This window comes from Schistocerca serialis, chromosome 4 (genome assembly GCF_023864345.2).
Source record: "Schistocerca serialis cubense isolate TAMUIC-IGC-003099 chromosome 4, iqSchSeri2.2, whole genome shotgun sequence".
In the NCBI taxonomy this organism is placed as follows: Eukaryota; Metazoa; Arthropoda; class Insecta; order Orthoptera; family Acrididae; genus Schistocerca; species Schistocerca serialis.
The window spans coordinates 756,866,110-756,880,725 of record NC_064641.1 but is presented as its reverse complement, the minus strand read 5'-3'; the positions used below and the strand labels follow the sequence as shown (position 1 = coordinate 756,880,725).

Genomic DNA, 14,616 nt, shown 5'->3' with positions numbered 1-14,616 from the left:
AATTATCAAACTCATTCTGTCTCTGCCTGTCTCCCTCCCCCACTCCCCTCCCCCCCACATAAATCCAAAAGCAAGTCCCTCCTACATGGAACAGGCAAGTCAATGTAACTACACACCAAAGAAGTGTGTTGAGCGCGAAACCCAAGGAAATAAAACCCTAAAGTCTGTCGAAGATCAACATAGCCTAGAGAAGTGAACAAGGAAGAAGAAAAGGGAAAGGAAGAAAGGTGGACAAGATACCCCATCCAGGGAGACGTTGGAGGCCCTCAAATGTAGAAACTGCAGTGGGGGACATACTCCTCCCACCTCCCACCCCCACACTCACCGCCATTCACAAGAGGCACCTCACTCAGCAAGCAATGCATGGTAAAGACTAGCAACATAGACAGGGCGAGAGAAGTGCAAGGAAACAGATTAAGAACACCAAGTCAGAGATAACACTCGAGAAAGGAAAGAAGAGCAAAGGGCTGGGGAAGACCACCAATCTGAGACAGCCATCCTCTAAATGGGCCGACAATGCTGAGGCATCATCTGGTAACACCAGAGGTAACAAGACATGAAGATTAAGAATGTGACACAGGGCGGCTAGATTAGGACAGTTCGAACTGTGGACCATCATCAAATGGACACCGCAATGACAGTGGGGTGGGTCCTTGTGGCAGAAGAGAGGACGTAGGTCAGCCAAATATGACCGATGCAAAGCTGGCAAAGGACGATTGAGTCCTTGCAAGAGGTCCCCACGGAGGACCTCCACAAATTCAATGTCTTCTTTATCGCCTATAATTTGTTTGTTGAAGTCAGGGTATGCCATTCTGTATTCCAGATCCTTAGATATTGATGGCCAACCTGTCAGTTCATTCCCCAGAATCACAACGTGACCTGGGATTCAGGAAAAGAGCGAGTTTCCATATTGTTTGAGGGCAAAAAGGGAATCCTGAATAGTCGAGACCAAGGGCTGGGATGGGTAGCACTGGCCAAGGGCTTGTAAACTGCTCAACAAGCCATGATGGATGAAGGACTCATTGGTGCAGGAACAGATATGCCCTTGAGCATGAGAGATAGTTTCCAGCGCCACAGCGAAAATACTGCAGCCATCTGGCAAGGAGCAGCGTTCATTACATCACACAGGAATGTAAACAAAACCAGTGTGACCAGCAACCATGTCCGCAGCTCGTGGTCGTGCGGTAGCGTTCTTGCTTCCCACGCCCGGGTTCCTGGGTTCGATTCCCGGCGGGGTCAGCGATTTTCTCTGCCTCGTGATGACTGGGTGTCGTGTGCTGTCCTTAGGTTAGTTAGGTTTAAGTAGTTCTAAGTTCTAGGGGACTGATGACCATAGATGTTAAGTCCCATAGTGCTCAGAGCCATTTGAACCATTTGAACCAGCAACCAGCGAGCCATCATCAGTAGAGGCTACTTCCAAAACACCAAACTGTGCCAAGGAGGAGAAGAATTGGCGGCAGAGGACCTGAGACTAAGTTTGTCAGACCTTGTGATGGATCAAGAGAGCTAGACAGGGGATGAACCAGAGGGGTGTATGTGAGCAGAAGAGAAGAGATGGGAGAGTGCTGGAGTTCTGAAAAAAGCGACCAGATGTGGGACCGCCATTGCAGGAGGCAGCTCTCCGTATCTGGATAGAGGAGACAGAAATTTGGGTGCACCGAGTAGCAGTAGATTTGTAGCGCGTAAGTGACCAACTGTTGTTGGTGCATAACCCGCAGCACTGGAACTCCTGCCTCCACAAGGAGGCTAATCGCATGGCTAGTCCGAAAGGTGACAGTTGCCAGTCGCACTCCACAATGGTGTATTAGGTCCAGCATCTGTAACGTTAAAGCGCCGAGCCAAATGTGAGACTCCTGTTATCGAGATGGGACTGGATCAATTTCACTTCGTAGAGCCATAGCAAAGTTGAGCAGTATGAATCCCAGTTGATATTGCTGAAGCAGCGAAGAGCGTTGGTGAACGACCAACATGTCCGATTTAAACTTCCTGGCAGATTAAAACTGTGTGCCCGACCGAGACTCGAACTCGGGACCTTTGCCTTTCGCGGGCAAGTGCTCTACCAACTGAGCTACCGAAGCACGACTCACGCCCGGTACCCACAGCTTTACTTCTGCCAGTATCTCGTCTCCTACCTTCCAAACTTTACAGAAGTTCTCCTGCAAACCTTGCAGAACTAGCACTCCTGAAAGAAGTACTGGGCGTGAGTCGTGCTTCGGTAGCTCAGTTGGTAGAGCACTTGCCCACGAAAGGCAAAGGTCCCGAGTTCGAGTCTCGGTCGGGCACACAGTTTTAATCTGCCAGGAAGTTTCATATCAGCGCACACTCCGCTGCAGAGTGAAAATCTCACTCTGGATGTCCGATTTAGTTGAAGATTGGGAAGCCATGTCAACTAGGCATTAAGACCAGTCCTAAAAAAAAGATGAAAATCCACCACATTGAAGAGCTGGCATCAAGGTCCAAAATTATGATGGGGATACACTGTATGGCGACGACAAAAAGTGCATAATGCAGGTCCTGGCAGCAGAGAGTTGAAGCTATTCGCGTTTCATTGGACCTTATGCGACCTTCCACATGGGATACACAGAGTTTCGACATCAGCTCAATGAGCCGCAGTCTAGTTTGTCAAGTGAATCGCCTGCTACTCGGTTTTCACAGAGCCTCACGCGAGCTTTCACACGGATTGCAGTGAGCCTCTTGTCGGCCTCCGCGCACAGTTTCGGTACACATTGTACCAGGTGATAAGTGCCTGTACAGCTTTACATAAATGTGTTAATGACTACTGTCATATTTTTGGGGAATGACATCCAAAGAAATGAAAGGATCTGATTATCATACGTTAGGGATATTAAAAGATCTGACAAAACTATATATTATATATATATAGTGATCCATCACTTATCACCAGTTATTCAACACAAGATGTAAGTAAACAAAATACGGTACTCCTGTACTATAACTGAATGCAGTCAAGATAATTTATTTTTTAATGCTGTCACATACATAATTCTTCCCAGATCATATTATAATTTATGTGAAGGAGACACGATTATAAACGATGAAGCTGAAGGGGATAGCAATGAATTGCGACTTAGTATTAGTGAGGGAGAACAGATCTCTTCAAAAACAAGAAGAATTACGGAGGTCCAAAATCAGACAGACAAACTGTACAATGTTTTACACTGAAGAATCATCTGATAAGGATATTTCTTTTTACTATTGTGGTAAAAGTCGTGAAAGCTATTCGAGAACACAGCAAGATTCAAGAAAATGCGAAATAATGCAAGTGGTTGCTAAATATAAGCTACAGATTTGAACGACTAAGCATCAGCCAGCAGATGTGACAACGATGTGATGCTCGCCCAGTTGCTTTTTATCCACCCCAGCAGTTTCCCACAAACTCGTTTGAAACGAATCACTCAAGTCCCCCGCATCCATCCCTGGACGTGGTAAATGGTTGTTACACACAATGTTCCTCTCGGTCCGCTTCAGAAATCGAAAACCAATCTAGTAATTCGTCAATTCTGAGCTTTTGAAAACGCTTTTTGCTTCGTTAATATATACAGTACTTCAGTTGTAGCACAGCCCGGAAAACTTCAGTGACATTAGATTCTACTATGTTGATTGACATTTGTATATGACAAATGACCTATTACAATTCTAATAAAATGTTCCATGTTTCTGCAACAAAGAAGTTTTGTTTTGTGCTTACCACCTCAGAGTAGCAGACACACTCACTCTCTTCCACTTTTATACGCTTCCTCGTGTTGGTATCCACCAACCGAAAGAATGGTTTCAGTGTTGCACACAGTTCATCGAACAAAGTTAATGACATATGAGAGAAATTTATCGGGATCTGCTCGCAGTGTCCCATGAAGGCAGTGAGAAGTTCCTAACCTTAACCGAAAACTAGTTATTGCTTTCTTCTCTGTACTTCGTGTTTCTCCATAACCACACCAGCAACAACAGCTATTTTCTCTGCAGGAAATATTTTGTTACTGACTGGTTCTAGAAACAACACACCAACAGGCAGCAGTCCTCTTTAGGTTCCAAGTGACACCTGCAGGGGACGGGAATTCGGCTCAGAGCCGAAAACAGGCTGCAGTGAGCAGGACTTCCGCTCTGTACGCCGAAGACTAGCTCACTGCATCCAGACGAATGGCCTCTCTTGTGAAAGGGCCCTAAGAGCCCAAGATTGTGCTCTGTGTAATGCTGGCTGCAGTCTCCTTCAACAACGTACATCGCGGACGAACAGAAATAAATGCAAAGATCATCATCATACAACGAGGGGGAAACCGTAGGTCCCGCAGCCGCCATCAGTCCATTGATATCCACTGAAAAGAGAGGGACACTCAAAACAGGACCCTGTGGAACCTCATTCTCCTGCAGATGGGAGGTGCAACGGGTGGCGCAAACCTGTACCTGGAAAGAGCGATAGGAAATAGAGTTCTGGATAAAAATCGGGATTGAGCCACAGAGCCCCCTCTCATGTAAGGTGGCAAAGGATATGGTGGCGCCATTCCGTATCATAAGCTTTATGAGGAAGGGTGCAACAAGGTGTTTACTCCAGGCAAAAGCCATTTGGATAGAAGACTCGAGGTGAATTATCCGCAGCAGAATGGCCTCGGCGAAAAACACCGTGGGTCGAAGCAAAAGGGTCCCTGCATTCAAGGATCCAGTACAGCATTTGACTCTCAATGCTGAGGGCATTGGTTAAACTGACGAGACGATAGCTGTCCATCTAAAGAGGCAGTTTACCCGTTTTCAAAACTGGAATAACGACGCTTTTTCGCCATTGGGAAGGAAATTCCCCCCTCTCCCGAGACAGTCGAAAAAGGGCAAGCATATGACACTGGCTAATGTAGTGGGACGCGAAATTGAAGCGTCACCCATCCACCAGTGCCAGCCCAGTTCGCAGGTGAATATAAATTTAATTTAGGGTTTTGTTTATGTATTTTTGAAATATTTGTAATTGTTGTGAAGTATCTAAAGTTTTGTATTTATTTTTATGTTTCATGTACGGAGAGGATGGCGCAACGAACGGGGACAGCATCTTCACTGCCGGGACCAGAGAGAAAATTGCTGGCCTCTATACGTCGCGGGTCGACAGCCAGAGAGCAGCAGAAGATCCTGAAACCGAGTTGTTGCATCGTGCTTCTAAAAACTGCAAAAATAAGAATTTGTAATGTTTCTACAACAATGACGTCATAGAAAGTTTAATCATGTTGTAAATGTTCAGTCCTATCTTGTCAATGCTCAGGTTCACGTCTATATGTAGTATATAGGAAGATAATAAACTAGTTTATACTACAAAAGTTTAAATATTTATGAAGAATTATATTAAGGAAGGATTATTACTGATTTATTTGACAAGATTATTAATTTTTGACAACGTTCATCGCGAGTTTGAGTCTTGAAAGTTTATTCAATGTGGTTTTAATATTTATTAAAGCAGATAACTTGCATTAATATAATATCTGAGAAGAAACAAACGACATCTAAATTGAAAAAAGTTTGCGCAAACCAATTGGACTGAGTGACGTAATCCTGCGCATACGGCTCAAATGATGATGTTTTAATTACAGTTTCGTTCAAGAACCATTCAGAGACAACTTTAAAAAGAATTTAAATAATTTTGAAGTGTTTTGTAACTGACGTAGGTGACGAAGTCTGCACATGGTCATATGTCAAAAGAAAATCAATTATACAAAACTTACGTCGTTACACTACACTAACCACCGGTAATTGTTGAAGCATTTAGTTGTGAGCCATGTCTTTGCAGAGAGCAAATGGTGCTGGCGATTTCCCTTTCGCTAAACAGGGCGTTATAAGGCTCTACACAACAGGGAACGAAAGATAAAGGGAGTCATTCCAGACGGTGTTTGAGAAGACAGAATGGGGGCAGGTAATGCACCAATGCTGACGCCTGGGTGAAATACTAAGAAAATGTCCAGCGATAGAGTCTTAGCAGGTGAGAATAATACCATTCAGGGAATTTCCCAGGACACCTGTAGGAAGATGGTAGCCAAAAATGCTCCTGATCTTTGCCCATACCTGTGAAGAGGGAGTATGCAGGCCTGTGGCAGCGATATCATTCCAAAATAATCCGTTTCCGGCGTTTGATTAAATAATGGATCCGGGCATGAAGGCCAGGAGGTGGTCGAGAGATGGATGCAGTTTATCGTGTTGGAGGGCATGATGGCGGTCTGTAATAGTCACAGCAATTTCAAGGGTCCACCAAGGGGTACTATTCTTTCAGAAAGAACACAAGGAAGAGGAATTACTGAAGCAGCTGCCAAAAGGATTGCATCTGACAAACTCTGCACAAACTCGTTAATGCCATCATATGGTTTAGCAGTTGGGATGGCAGCCAAGGAAAGGCATCCCAATCACATTAGTAAAGGCTCACCTGGAAAGCGTCCAGGTGAATGATGCTTAAGGTAAACTAAGACAATTGGGGAATGATCACTGTCGCACAAATCGTCATGTACTCCCCACTGAATGGAGAGAAGGAATCCAGGGCTACAGACTGAAAGGTCAATGGCCGAGAACGCACTGTGTGTAGAGGGCGTGGGAGCTCCAGTGTTGAAGAGGCAGAATCAAGCCCTGCCAGCACGTCTTCGACAATCCTGCCCCAGTACACCACCTGACAGAGAGGGTTATGAGCGTTAAAGTCCGCAAGGAGAAGGAAGGGAAGAGGGAGCCGTCAATGGAAGGCAAGAAGAGCAAGAAACATAGGAGGCTGTTCTTGGAGATGAAGGTCGCATATGGATCCAAACGACCACTGAGTCCAGTGTATCTTTAACAACCCAGAAACTAACAATGTCCATGTGGACCAATGTACAGACACCACCAGAGGCTCACAAACAGCTGACCAAGTTCCAGCGGAATACTTGGAAGCCAGGAAGAGACAGCAAGTGAGTATGGACCAAATGAGATTCCTGTAATACAACGAAAGCTACAAAGTAAGGAGAAAGAAAAGACTGCAATACCAGGTAGGTGAAGATCGTAACCATGACAGTTCCATTGGAGGAGAGTAGTACAAGAGCCTGAATGGACGTCGAATAGCCCAGAATCGCTCGTTGTGCTGAGTCAGTGTTTGTCACCGGTAATGATGGAGTGACAAAGTGAACGAAAGATAGGACCCAGATTGTAGGGAGGGGTGTTGGGGTGGGGGTGGATGCTCATGCGAAGACTTATGTCATCTTTTTCTTCTCCTTCAGAGAGCGAGAGGAGGTGTTATTGTGAAGAGAGGAAATCGCAGCAATATTGGGATCTGTGAGAACGAGTGGCCTTGAGTTTCACAGAACGTGGCTCCTGCTTCTCTTGGAGAAGTCAGGAGAGAGGCTCCTAGAGGGAGCCCCATCCCGTGCTGGTATCAAAGAAGAGGGTTTCTGCTCCGGTCAAGGAGAGGGAGCAGTTCTATGAGAGGAGAGAGTAGGTATCGCCGCAGAGGAAGAAAAGGATATGGGACAGGATGGAAGTAAGGCGGAAGGAGGATGAGGAAAGGACGTAACAGAAACAATGGTTGATGTTCTACATCTAAATCTACATTTATACTCTGCAAGCCACCCAACGGTATGTGGCGGAGGGCACTTTACGTGCCACTCATTACCTCCCTTTCCTGTTCCAGTCGCGTATGGCTCGCGGGAAGAAAGACTGCCGGAAAGCCTCCGTGCGCGCTCGAATCTCTCTAATTTTACATTCGTGATCTCCTCGGGAGGTATAAGTAGGGGGAAGCAATATATTTGATACCTCATCCAGAAACGCACTCTCCCGAAACCTGGACAGCAAGTTACACCGCGATGCAGAGCGCCTCTCTTGCAGAGTCTGCCACTTGAGTTTGCTAAACATCTCCGTAACGCTATCACGCTTACCAAATAACCCTACGACAAAACGCGCCGCTCTTCTTTGGATCTTATCTATCTCCTCTGTCAACCCGACCTGGTATGGATCCCACACTGATGAGCAATACTCAAGTATAGGTCGAACGAGTGTTTTGTAAGCCACCTCCTTTGTTGATGGACTACATTTTCTAAGGACTCTCCCAATGTATCTCAACCTGGCACCCGCCTTCCCAACAATTAATTTTATATGATCATTCCACTTCAAATCGTTCCGCACGCATACTCCCAGATATTTTACAGAAGTAACTGCTACCAGTGTTTGTTCCGCTATCATATAATCATACAATAAAGGATCCTTCTTTCTATGTATTCGCAATACATTACATTTGTCTATGGTAAGGGTCAGTTTCCACTCCCTGCACCAAGTGCCTATCCGCTGCAGATCTTCCTGCATTTCGCTACAATTTTCTAATGCTGCAGCTACTCTGTATACTACAGCATCACCCGCGAAACGCCGCATGGAACTTCCGACACCATCTATTAGGACATTTATATATATTGTGAAAAGGAATGGTCCCATAACACTCACTTGTGGCACGCCAGAGGTTACTTTAACGTCTGTAGACGTCTCTCCATTGATAACAACATGCTGTGTTCTGTTTGCTAAAAACTCTTCAATCCAGCCACACAGCTGGTCTGATATTCCGTAGGCTCTTACTTTGTTTATCAGGCGACAGTGCGGAACTGTATCGAACGCCTTCCGGAAGTCAAGAAAAATAGCATCTACATGGGAGCCTGTATCTAATATTTTCTGGGTCTCATGAACAAATAAAGCGAGTTGGGTCTCACACGATCGCTGTTTACGGAATCCATGTTTCCTACAGAGTAGATTCTGGGTTTTCAGAAACGACATCATACGAGAGCAAAAAACATGTTCTAAAATTCTACGACAGATCGACGTCAGAGATATAGGTCTATAGTTTTGCGCATCTGCTCGACGACCCTTCCTGAAGACTGGGACTACCTATGCTGACTTTCAATCATTTGGAACCTTCCGTTCCTCTAGAGACTTGCGGTACACGGCTGTTAGAAGGAGGGCAAGTTCTTTCGCGTACTCTGTGTGGAATCGAATTGGTATCCCGTCAGGTGCAGTGGACTTTCCTCTGTTGAGTGATTTCAGTTGCTTTTCTATTCCTTGGACACTTATTTCGATGTCAGCCATTTTTTCGTTTGTGCGAGGATTTAGAGAAGGAACTGCAGTGCGGTCTTCCTCTGTGAAACAGCTTTGGAAAAAGGTGTTTGGTATTTCAACTTTACGCGTGTCATCCTCTGTTTCAATTCCATCATCATCCCGGAGTGTCTGGATATGCTGTTTCGAGTCACTTACTGATTTAACGTAAGACCAGATCTTCCTAGGATTTTCTGTCAAGTCGGTACATAGACTTTTACTTTCGAATTCACTGAACGCTTCACGCATAGCCCTCCTTACGCTAACTTTGACATCGTTTAGCTTCTGTTTGTCTGAGAGGTTTTGGCTGCGTTTAAACTCTCTTTGCTTTCCCAGTAGTTTCCTAACTTTGTTGTTGAACCACGGTGGGTTTTTCTCGTCCCTCACAGTTTTTCTCGGCACGTACCTGTCTAAAACGCATTTTACGATTGCCCTGAACTTTTTCCATAAACACTCAACATTGTCAGTGTCGGAACAGAAATTTTCGTTTTGATCTGTTAGGTTTTCTGAAATCTTCGTTCTTTTACTCTTGCTAAACAGATAAACCTTCCTCCCTTTTTTTATATTCCTATTTACTTCCATATTCAGGGTATTAGGTTAGGGCAGGTGGTCGAATTTCTGCTGGTTCTCAGATTGGGATTCATGGTCGAGAGTTCTGAATTCCTGAATCTAACTGATACACCCGCTAAACACGCTTGGTAGAACAGGTAATAGGACTGTGGAAAGGGCTAAGGGTTGAGGTCAGTTTCTGCTTCTAATTCTCATTCATTGTAATTTAATAACCTTTACAACCAAAGCGGCACATAGCCGAATCTCTACCGAATGCAATTCTTTCACAGCTGAAGGCCTCCAACAAGAAATATTAACAAGATAATAATCCAATTAAGATAGCAACAAAATAATTTAAAGAAGTAACATATGCAAGGAGCAATACCAATGGCTGAGGGCCACAATTACACTTCAAAATTTTAAAATATATTACCATATCTTTAAAGGCAGAAGGCCGCAGTATTTAAGCTTGAAAGAAATATTTAAAAATCAATTTTGCAAAATTTTAAGAAAACAAACAACCATAAGCCTAAAATTTAAAATAGTTGACAACAGATAATTAAACACCGGTGGCACTCCTAAGGCTTCTAGGGAGGTCGGTCTGCCCTCGTTCATGTAGGTGAGACAGGTGGTGAGCTCAACTATACTTGATCCGTCGGAACCCAACCAGGAGACACCCACGGACCGACCGAGACGACTTGCTTCCCGTCTATCAGTACGTGAGAACTCAAACCGGCAATGTTACAAACGGAGTATGTATTAGCTGTCAAAATTACACATCATGTTGGACAGCGACAACAGCTGAGGAAAGGACGCTGCCTGAATTTACGTCAGCTGCCAGGGCAGGTGACCAGAACAGTAATGGCCACTAGGCAGAAAATTCCGCTGGTACACTCAAATCTTAGTCAAACAAAATAGTTAATTGCACCGCATGGCGGCTAAATCTCAGCCGTAGAACCACTCCAACAGCAAAACCACCTAGGGGACCACCGCAACATGAATAGACGTGGCTTGGGTAGTTGAAACCACTACTCAACTTTGACGTCCTGGGTCGGTGAACCACGAAGCTCGTAGCGATCTGACAGCTCCACACACGCTCCGACACTGCGCAGGGGATGCCAGCGGTCCCAGCCGACTGTATCGCGCGGAGATAACTTCCCTCTTTCGCAACGGCCGACCGACTGGCTGCTGGTCCGTCCGCGACTGCTGCTGGTGCGTCTCTCACTCACTTCCAGACACACGACGGCGGAAATACTGTCTCCGACCCAACCATGCAGAGGAAACACGCCCACTGGCTAACCGATATCCCTGCACCAGGAAAGAACCGACCCAAGTTCCACAAGATGGTAATTGAAGGGGCCCAGAAGCGCTCGGAGAACAAGTTACACGTCGCCCATCTCAGAGCCAATACGCCGACAACATCTAAAATAGACGTCAGTGGAAATAACGGCAAGTACACACACAACCTGACAAAAACTTGCACGAAGACCAGAACGATACCCAACAGTAACTAAGTACACACGAAGAGAAATCGGGACTCGATGCATGCACACACACACACACACACACACACACACACACACACACACACACACTGCCGACTCATGAACGATCGGCGAGCCTAAACGCGTCGTCCAATAAGACGACCGACCAACGATCCAGCAAGACCGTGGCCCGGCTCAAATGATGCGTGGCGGCAATGGTCGGGCGAGCCATGTCGACGCAGACCCCACTGCTGCTCCAACCCAACCGCACTAGTGCCGCATTGCAACTCCCCAACTGGCAGGTCGGGATTGCGCTCCAGACGCGTTCCGACTGACTGGCAGATCCGCACTCCCGACGCGAACTCGCAATCCGTACTCCGAACTTGCGACACGAACTGGTTTACGACAGACAACGACCGGGAAGACATAGCAGTCAAGCAGAGATACTACGGCCGGCCGAAGTGGCTGTGCGGTTAAAGGCGCTGCAGTCTGGAACCGCGAGACCGCTACGGTCGCAGGTTCGAATCCTGCCTCGGGCATGGATGTTTGTGATGTCCTTAGGTTAGTTAGGTTTAACTAGTTCTAAGTTCTAGGGGACTAATGACCTCAGCAGTTGAGTCCCATAGTGCTCAGAGCCATTTGAACCATTTTTTAGAGATACTACGGGAGGGGATATATCAATACGCGATGCTAACGCCGCTCACGGTCAGGCAAAGCAGCAACTCAGTGACAGTAGTAAGTTAAATTAACGTAGCGAGGTGGAAGTACGTTAAATACAGGATGTAAATTACATAATTGGCGGGAACACGAGCCACGCAAGGCTCACTACCTTTACCTTTTACAGATTAGGAAAGCTGGCGAGCGAGGAGAATGTGAGCCAGAACAGTTCATCTACTTGGGCAGTGGGGTGCAAGGACTTCCCACATGGAGAGAGTGGTCGCAGTCGCCGCAGATAGGGTTGCCTCACATCACAAAGACATGTGACCAAAATGGAGACACTGAAAACAGCACTTGCGAAGTGAGACAAAGGTCGTAACATCACAATGGCAAACCACAAATTTGACTTTCTCCAGAAGGGTACCCCTTCCCCAAAAAAATCAGGATGGAAGTGCCGGTACCAACACTATTTTCCTTAGGATCTCTCTGGACTCACCGGACGAAATGAACGCCGCACCACGCCAGATTAGTTCAGAGTTCCTTATCTGATTAAAGAAGAATGTCCCCATGGATAATAACAGGACTAGTGAGGAGTAATGCTCACCGGAATTTCTCCTAAGCACTCAGAAGCACAAAAGGAAGACCCACTTGGTTTGCCGATTAGTCTTTTCTTCGCCTCCCAGAATCTCTTCATTCTTTCGCTGAGATTCCTTTTTTCCTCTGTCAAGATGATCTTGGTCCTTCTACGAGGCTCATTTCAAAAGTCTTGCACACTGCGCATGCGCGACCACTACGGGGGCGTAATTAAGTTGAAATTAATGTCAGCTGTGATCGAGACTTGAGGCGTGACGCTCGTATAAGAGTATGTGTTTGCTGGTTCGCGTGGTTGTATCTTGAGTAATTCAGTTTTAAAATGGAAACAGAAACCCAGTCAGGTCAGATTACATGTAGTGACAAGAGTTCTTGCGTGGAAAGAACTTAACGGAAATTTACAACGCTTTGAGAGAGGTATGTGGGAATAGCGTTGTGGATCGTAGCACAGTATCACGGTGGTCTGCTCGTTTCGTAGAAGGTCGGGTAAGCACTGACAATGGAAACTCCCCATCGCACCCAGCCCAGCGGATACCCAGTCAATACCTGAACACATATCAAACATGGAAACAGGAAAAATACGAAACTTTCTGGCAGATTAAAACTGTGTGCCCGACCGAGACTCGAACTCGAGACCTTTGCCTTTCGCGGGCAAGTGCTCGACCAACTGAGCTACCGAAGCACGACTCACGGCCGGTACCCACAGCTTTACTTCTGCCAGTATCTCGTCTCCTACCTTCCAAACTTTACAGAAGATCTCCTGCGAACCTTGCAGAACTAGCACTCGTGAAAGGATATAGCGGAGACATGGCTTAGCCACAGCCTGGGGGATGTTTCAAGAATGCTTCGGTAGCTCAGTTGGTAGAGCACTTGCCCGCGAAAGGCAAAGGTCCCGAGTTCGAGTCTCGGTCGGGCACACAGTTTTAATCTGCCAGGAAGTTTCATATCAGCGCACACTCCGCTGCAGAGTGAAAATCTCATTCTGAGAACATCGCCCAGGCTGTGGCTAAGCCATGTCTCCGCTATATCCTTTCTTTCAGGAGTGCTAGTTCTGCAAGGTTCGCAGGAGAGCTTCTGTAAAGTTTGGAAGGTAGGAGACGAGATACTGGCAGAAGTAAATCTGTGGGTACCGGGCGTGAGTCGTGCTTCGGTAGCTCAGTTGGTAGAGCACTTGCCCGCAAAAGGCAAAGGTCCCGAGTTCGAGTCTCGGTCGGGCACACAGTTTTAATCTGCCAGGAAGTTTCATATCAGCGCACACTCCGCTGCAGAGTGAAAATCTCATTCTGGAAACATCCCCCAGGCTGTGGCTAAGCCATGTGTCCGCTATATCCTTTCTTTCAGGAGTGCTAGTTCTGCAAGGTTCGCAGGAGAGCTTCTGTAAAGTTTGGAAGGTAGGAGACGAGATACTGGCAGAAGTAAATCTGTGGGTAGCGGGCGTGAGTCGCGCTTCGGTAGCTCAGTTGGTAGAGCGCTTGCCCGCGAAAGGCAAAGGTCCCGAGTTCGAGTCTCGGTCGGGCACACAGTTTTAATCTGCCAGGAAGTTTCATATCAGCGCACACTCCGCTGCAGAGTGAAAATCTCATTCAGGAAAAATACGTACTGAACTGTGGAAAAAAAGAAAACTGACATTCGAAGCACCTCTTTATGGTTCAAATGGCTCTAATCACTATGGGACTTAACATCTGAGGTCATCAGTCCCCTAGAACTTAGAACTACTTAATCCTAACTAACCTAAGGACATCACACACATCCATGCCCGAGGCAGGATTCGAACCTGCGACCGTAGCGGTCGCGCGGTTCCAGACTGAAGCGCCTAGAATCGCTCCGTCACAACGGCGGGCGCACCTCTTTCTCTCAGATCTCTTTCTGACTGATAAGTTCCTCCATGCCCCTTCCTATTTTCTGAATCCATTTTGTTGTCGCATTTAGCTTGGCGACAATAATTATTTAAAATTACTTTGAAGTTTTATAATTGAGATCAGTGTGGACAACAAATAGCTGCAGCATAAGCTAATAACAATCAGTAGCTAAATGACTTCTCTCTTTCGTACTGCACAAATGTATAGTATGCTGCAGGGGCAGCAGTGGAATCAAATGAGCATATTATGTTTAATTTTTTTTGTAGAATTTATTTTCGGCGTACTGTTATGTCAAATTTGTTTGCTATTCTAGGCAAACTTCCTACAAAGTAAGATTCTCTTATGAAGGAGGGACAGTTCTGAGGCCTTGCTGCCTAGCATGAGACTGAGGATCCTGCGTTGTT

At 46.1% G+C, this 14,616-nt stretch overlaps 1 non-coding gene across 1 annotated transcript; it reads left to right on the top strand.

Moving 5' to 3' along the window:
* Positions 1 to 13,496: 13,496 nt before the first annotated feature.
* Positions 13,497 to 13,571, top strand: Trnal-caa (transfer RNA leucine (anticodon CAA)). The gene has a single exon. It is a non-coding gene; the product is annotated as a tRNA-Leu (tRNA).
* Positions 13,572 to 14,616: the final 1,045 nt, after the last annotated feature.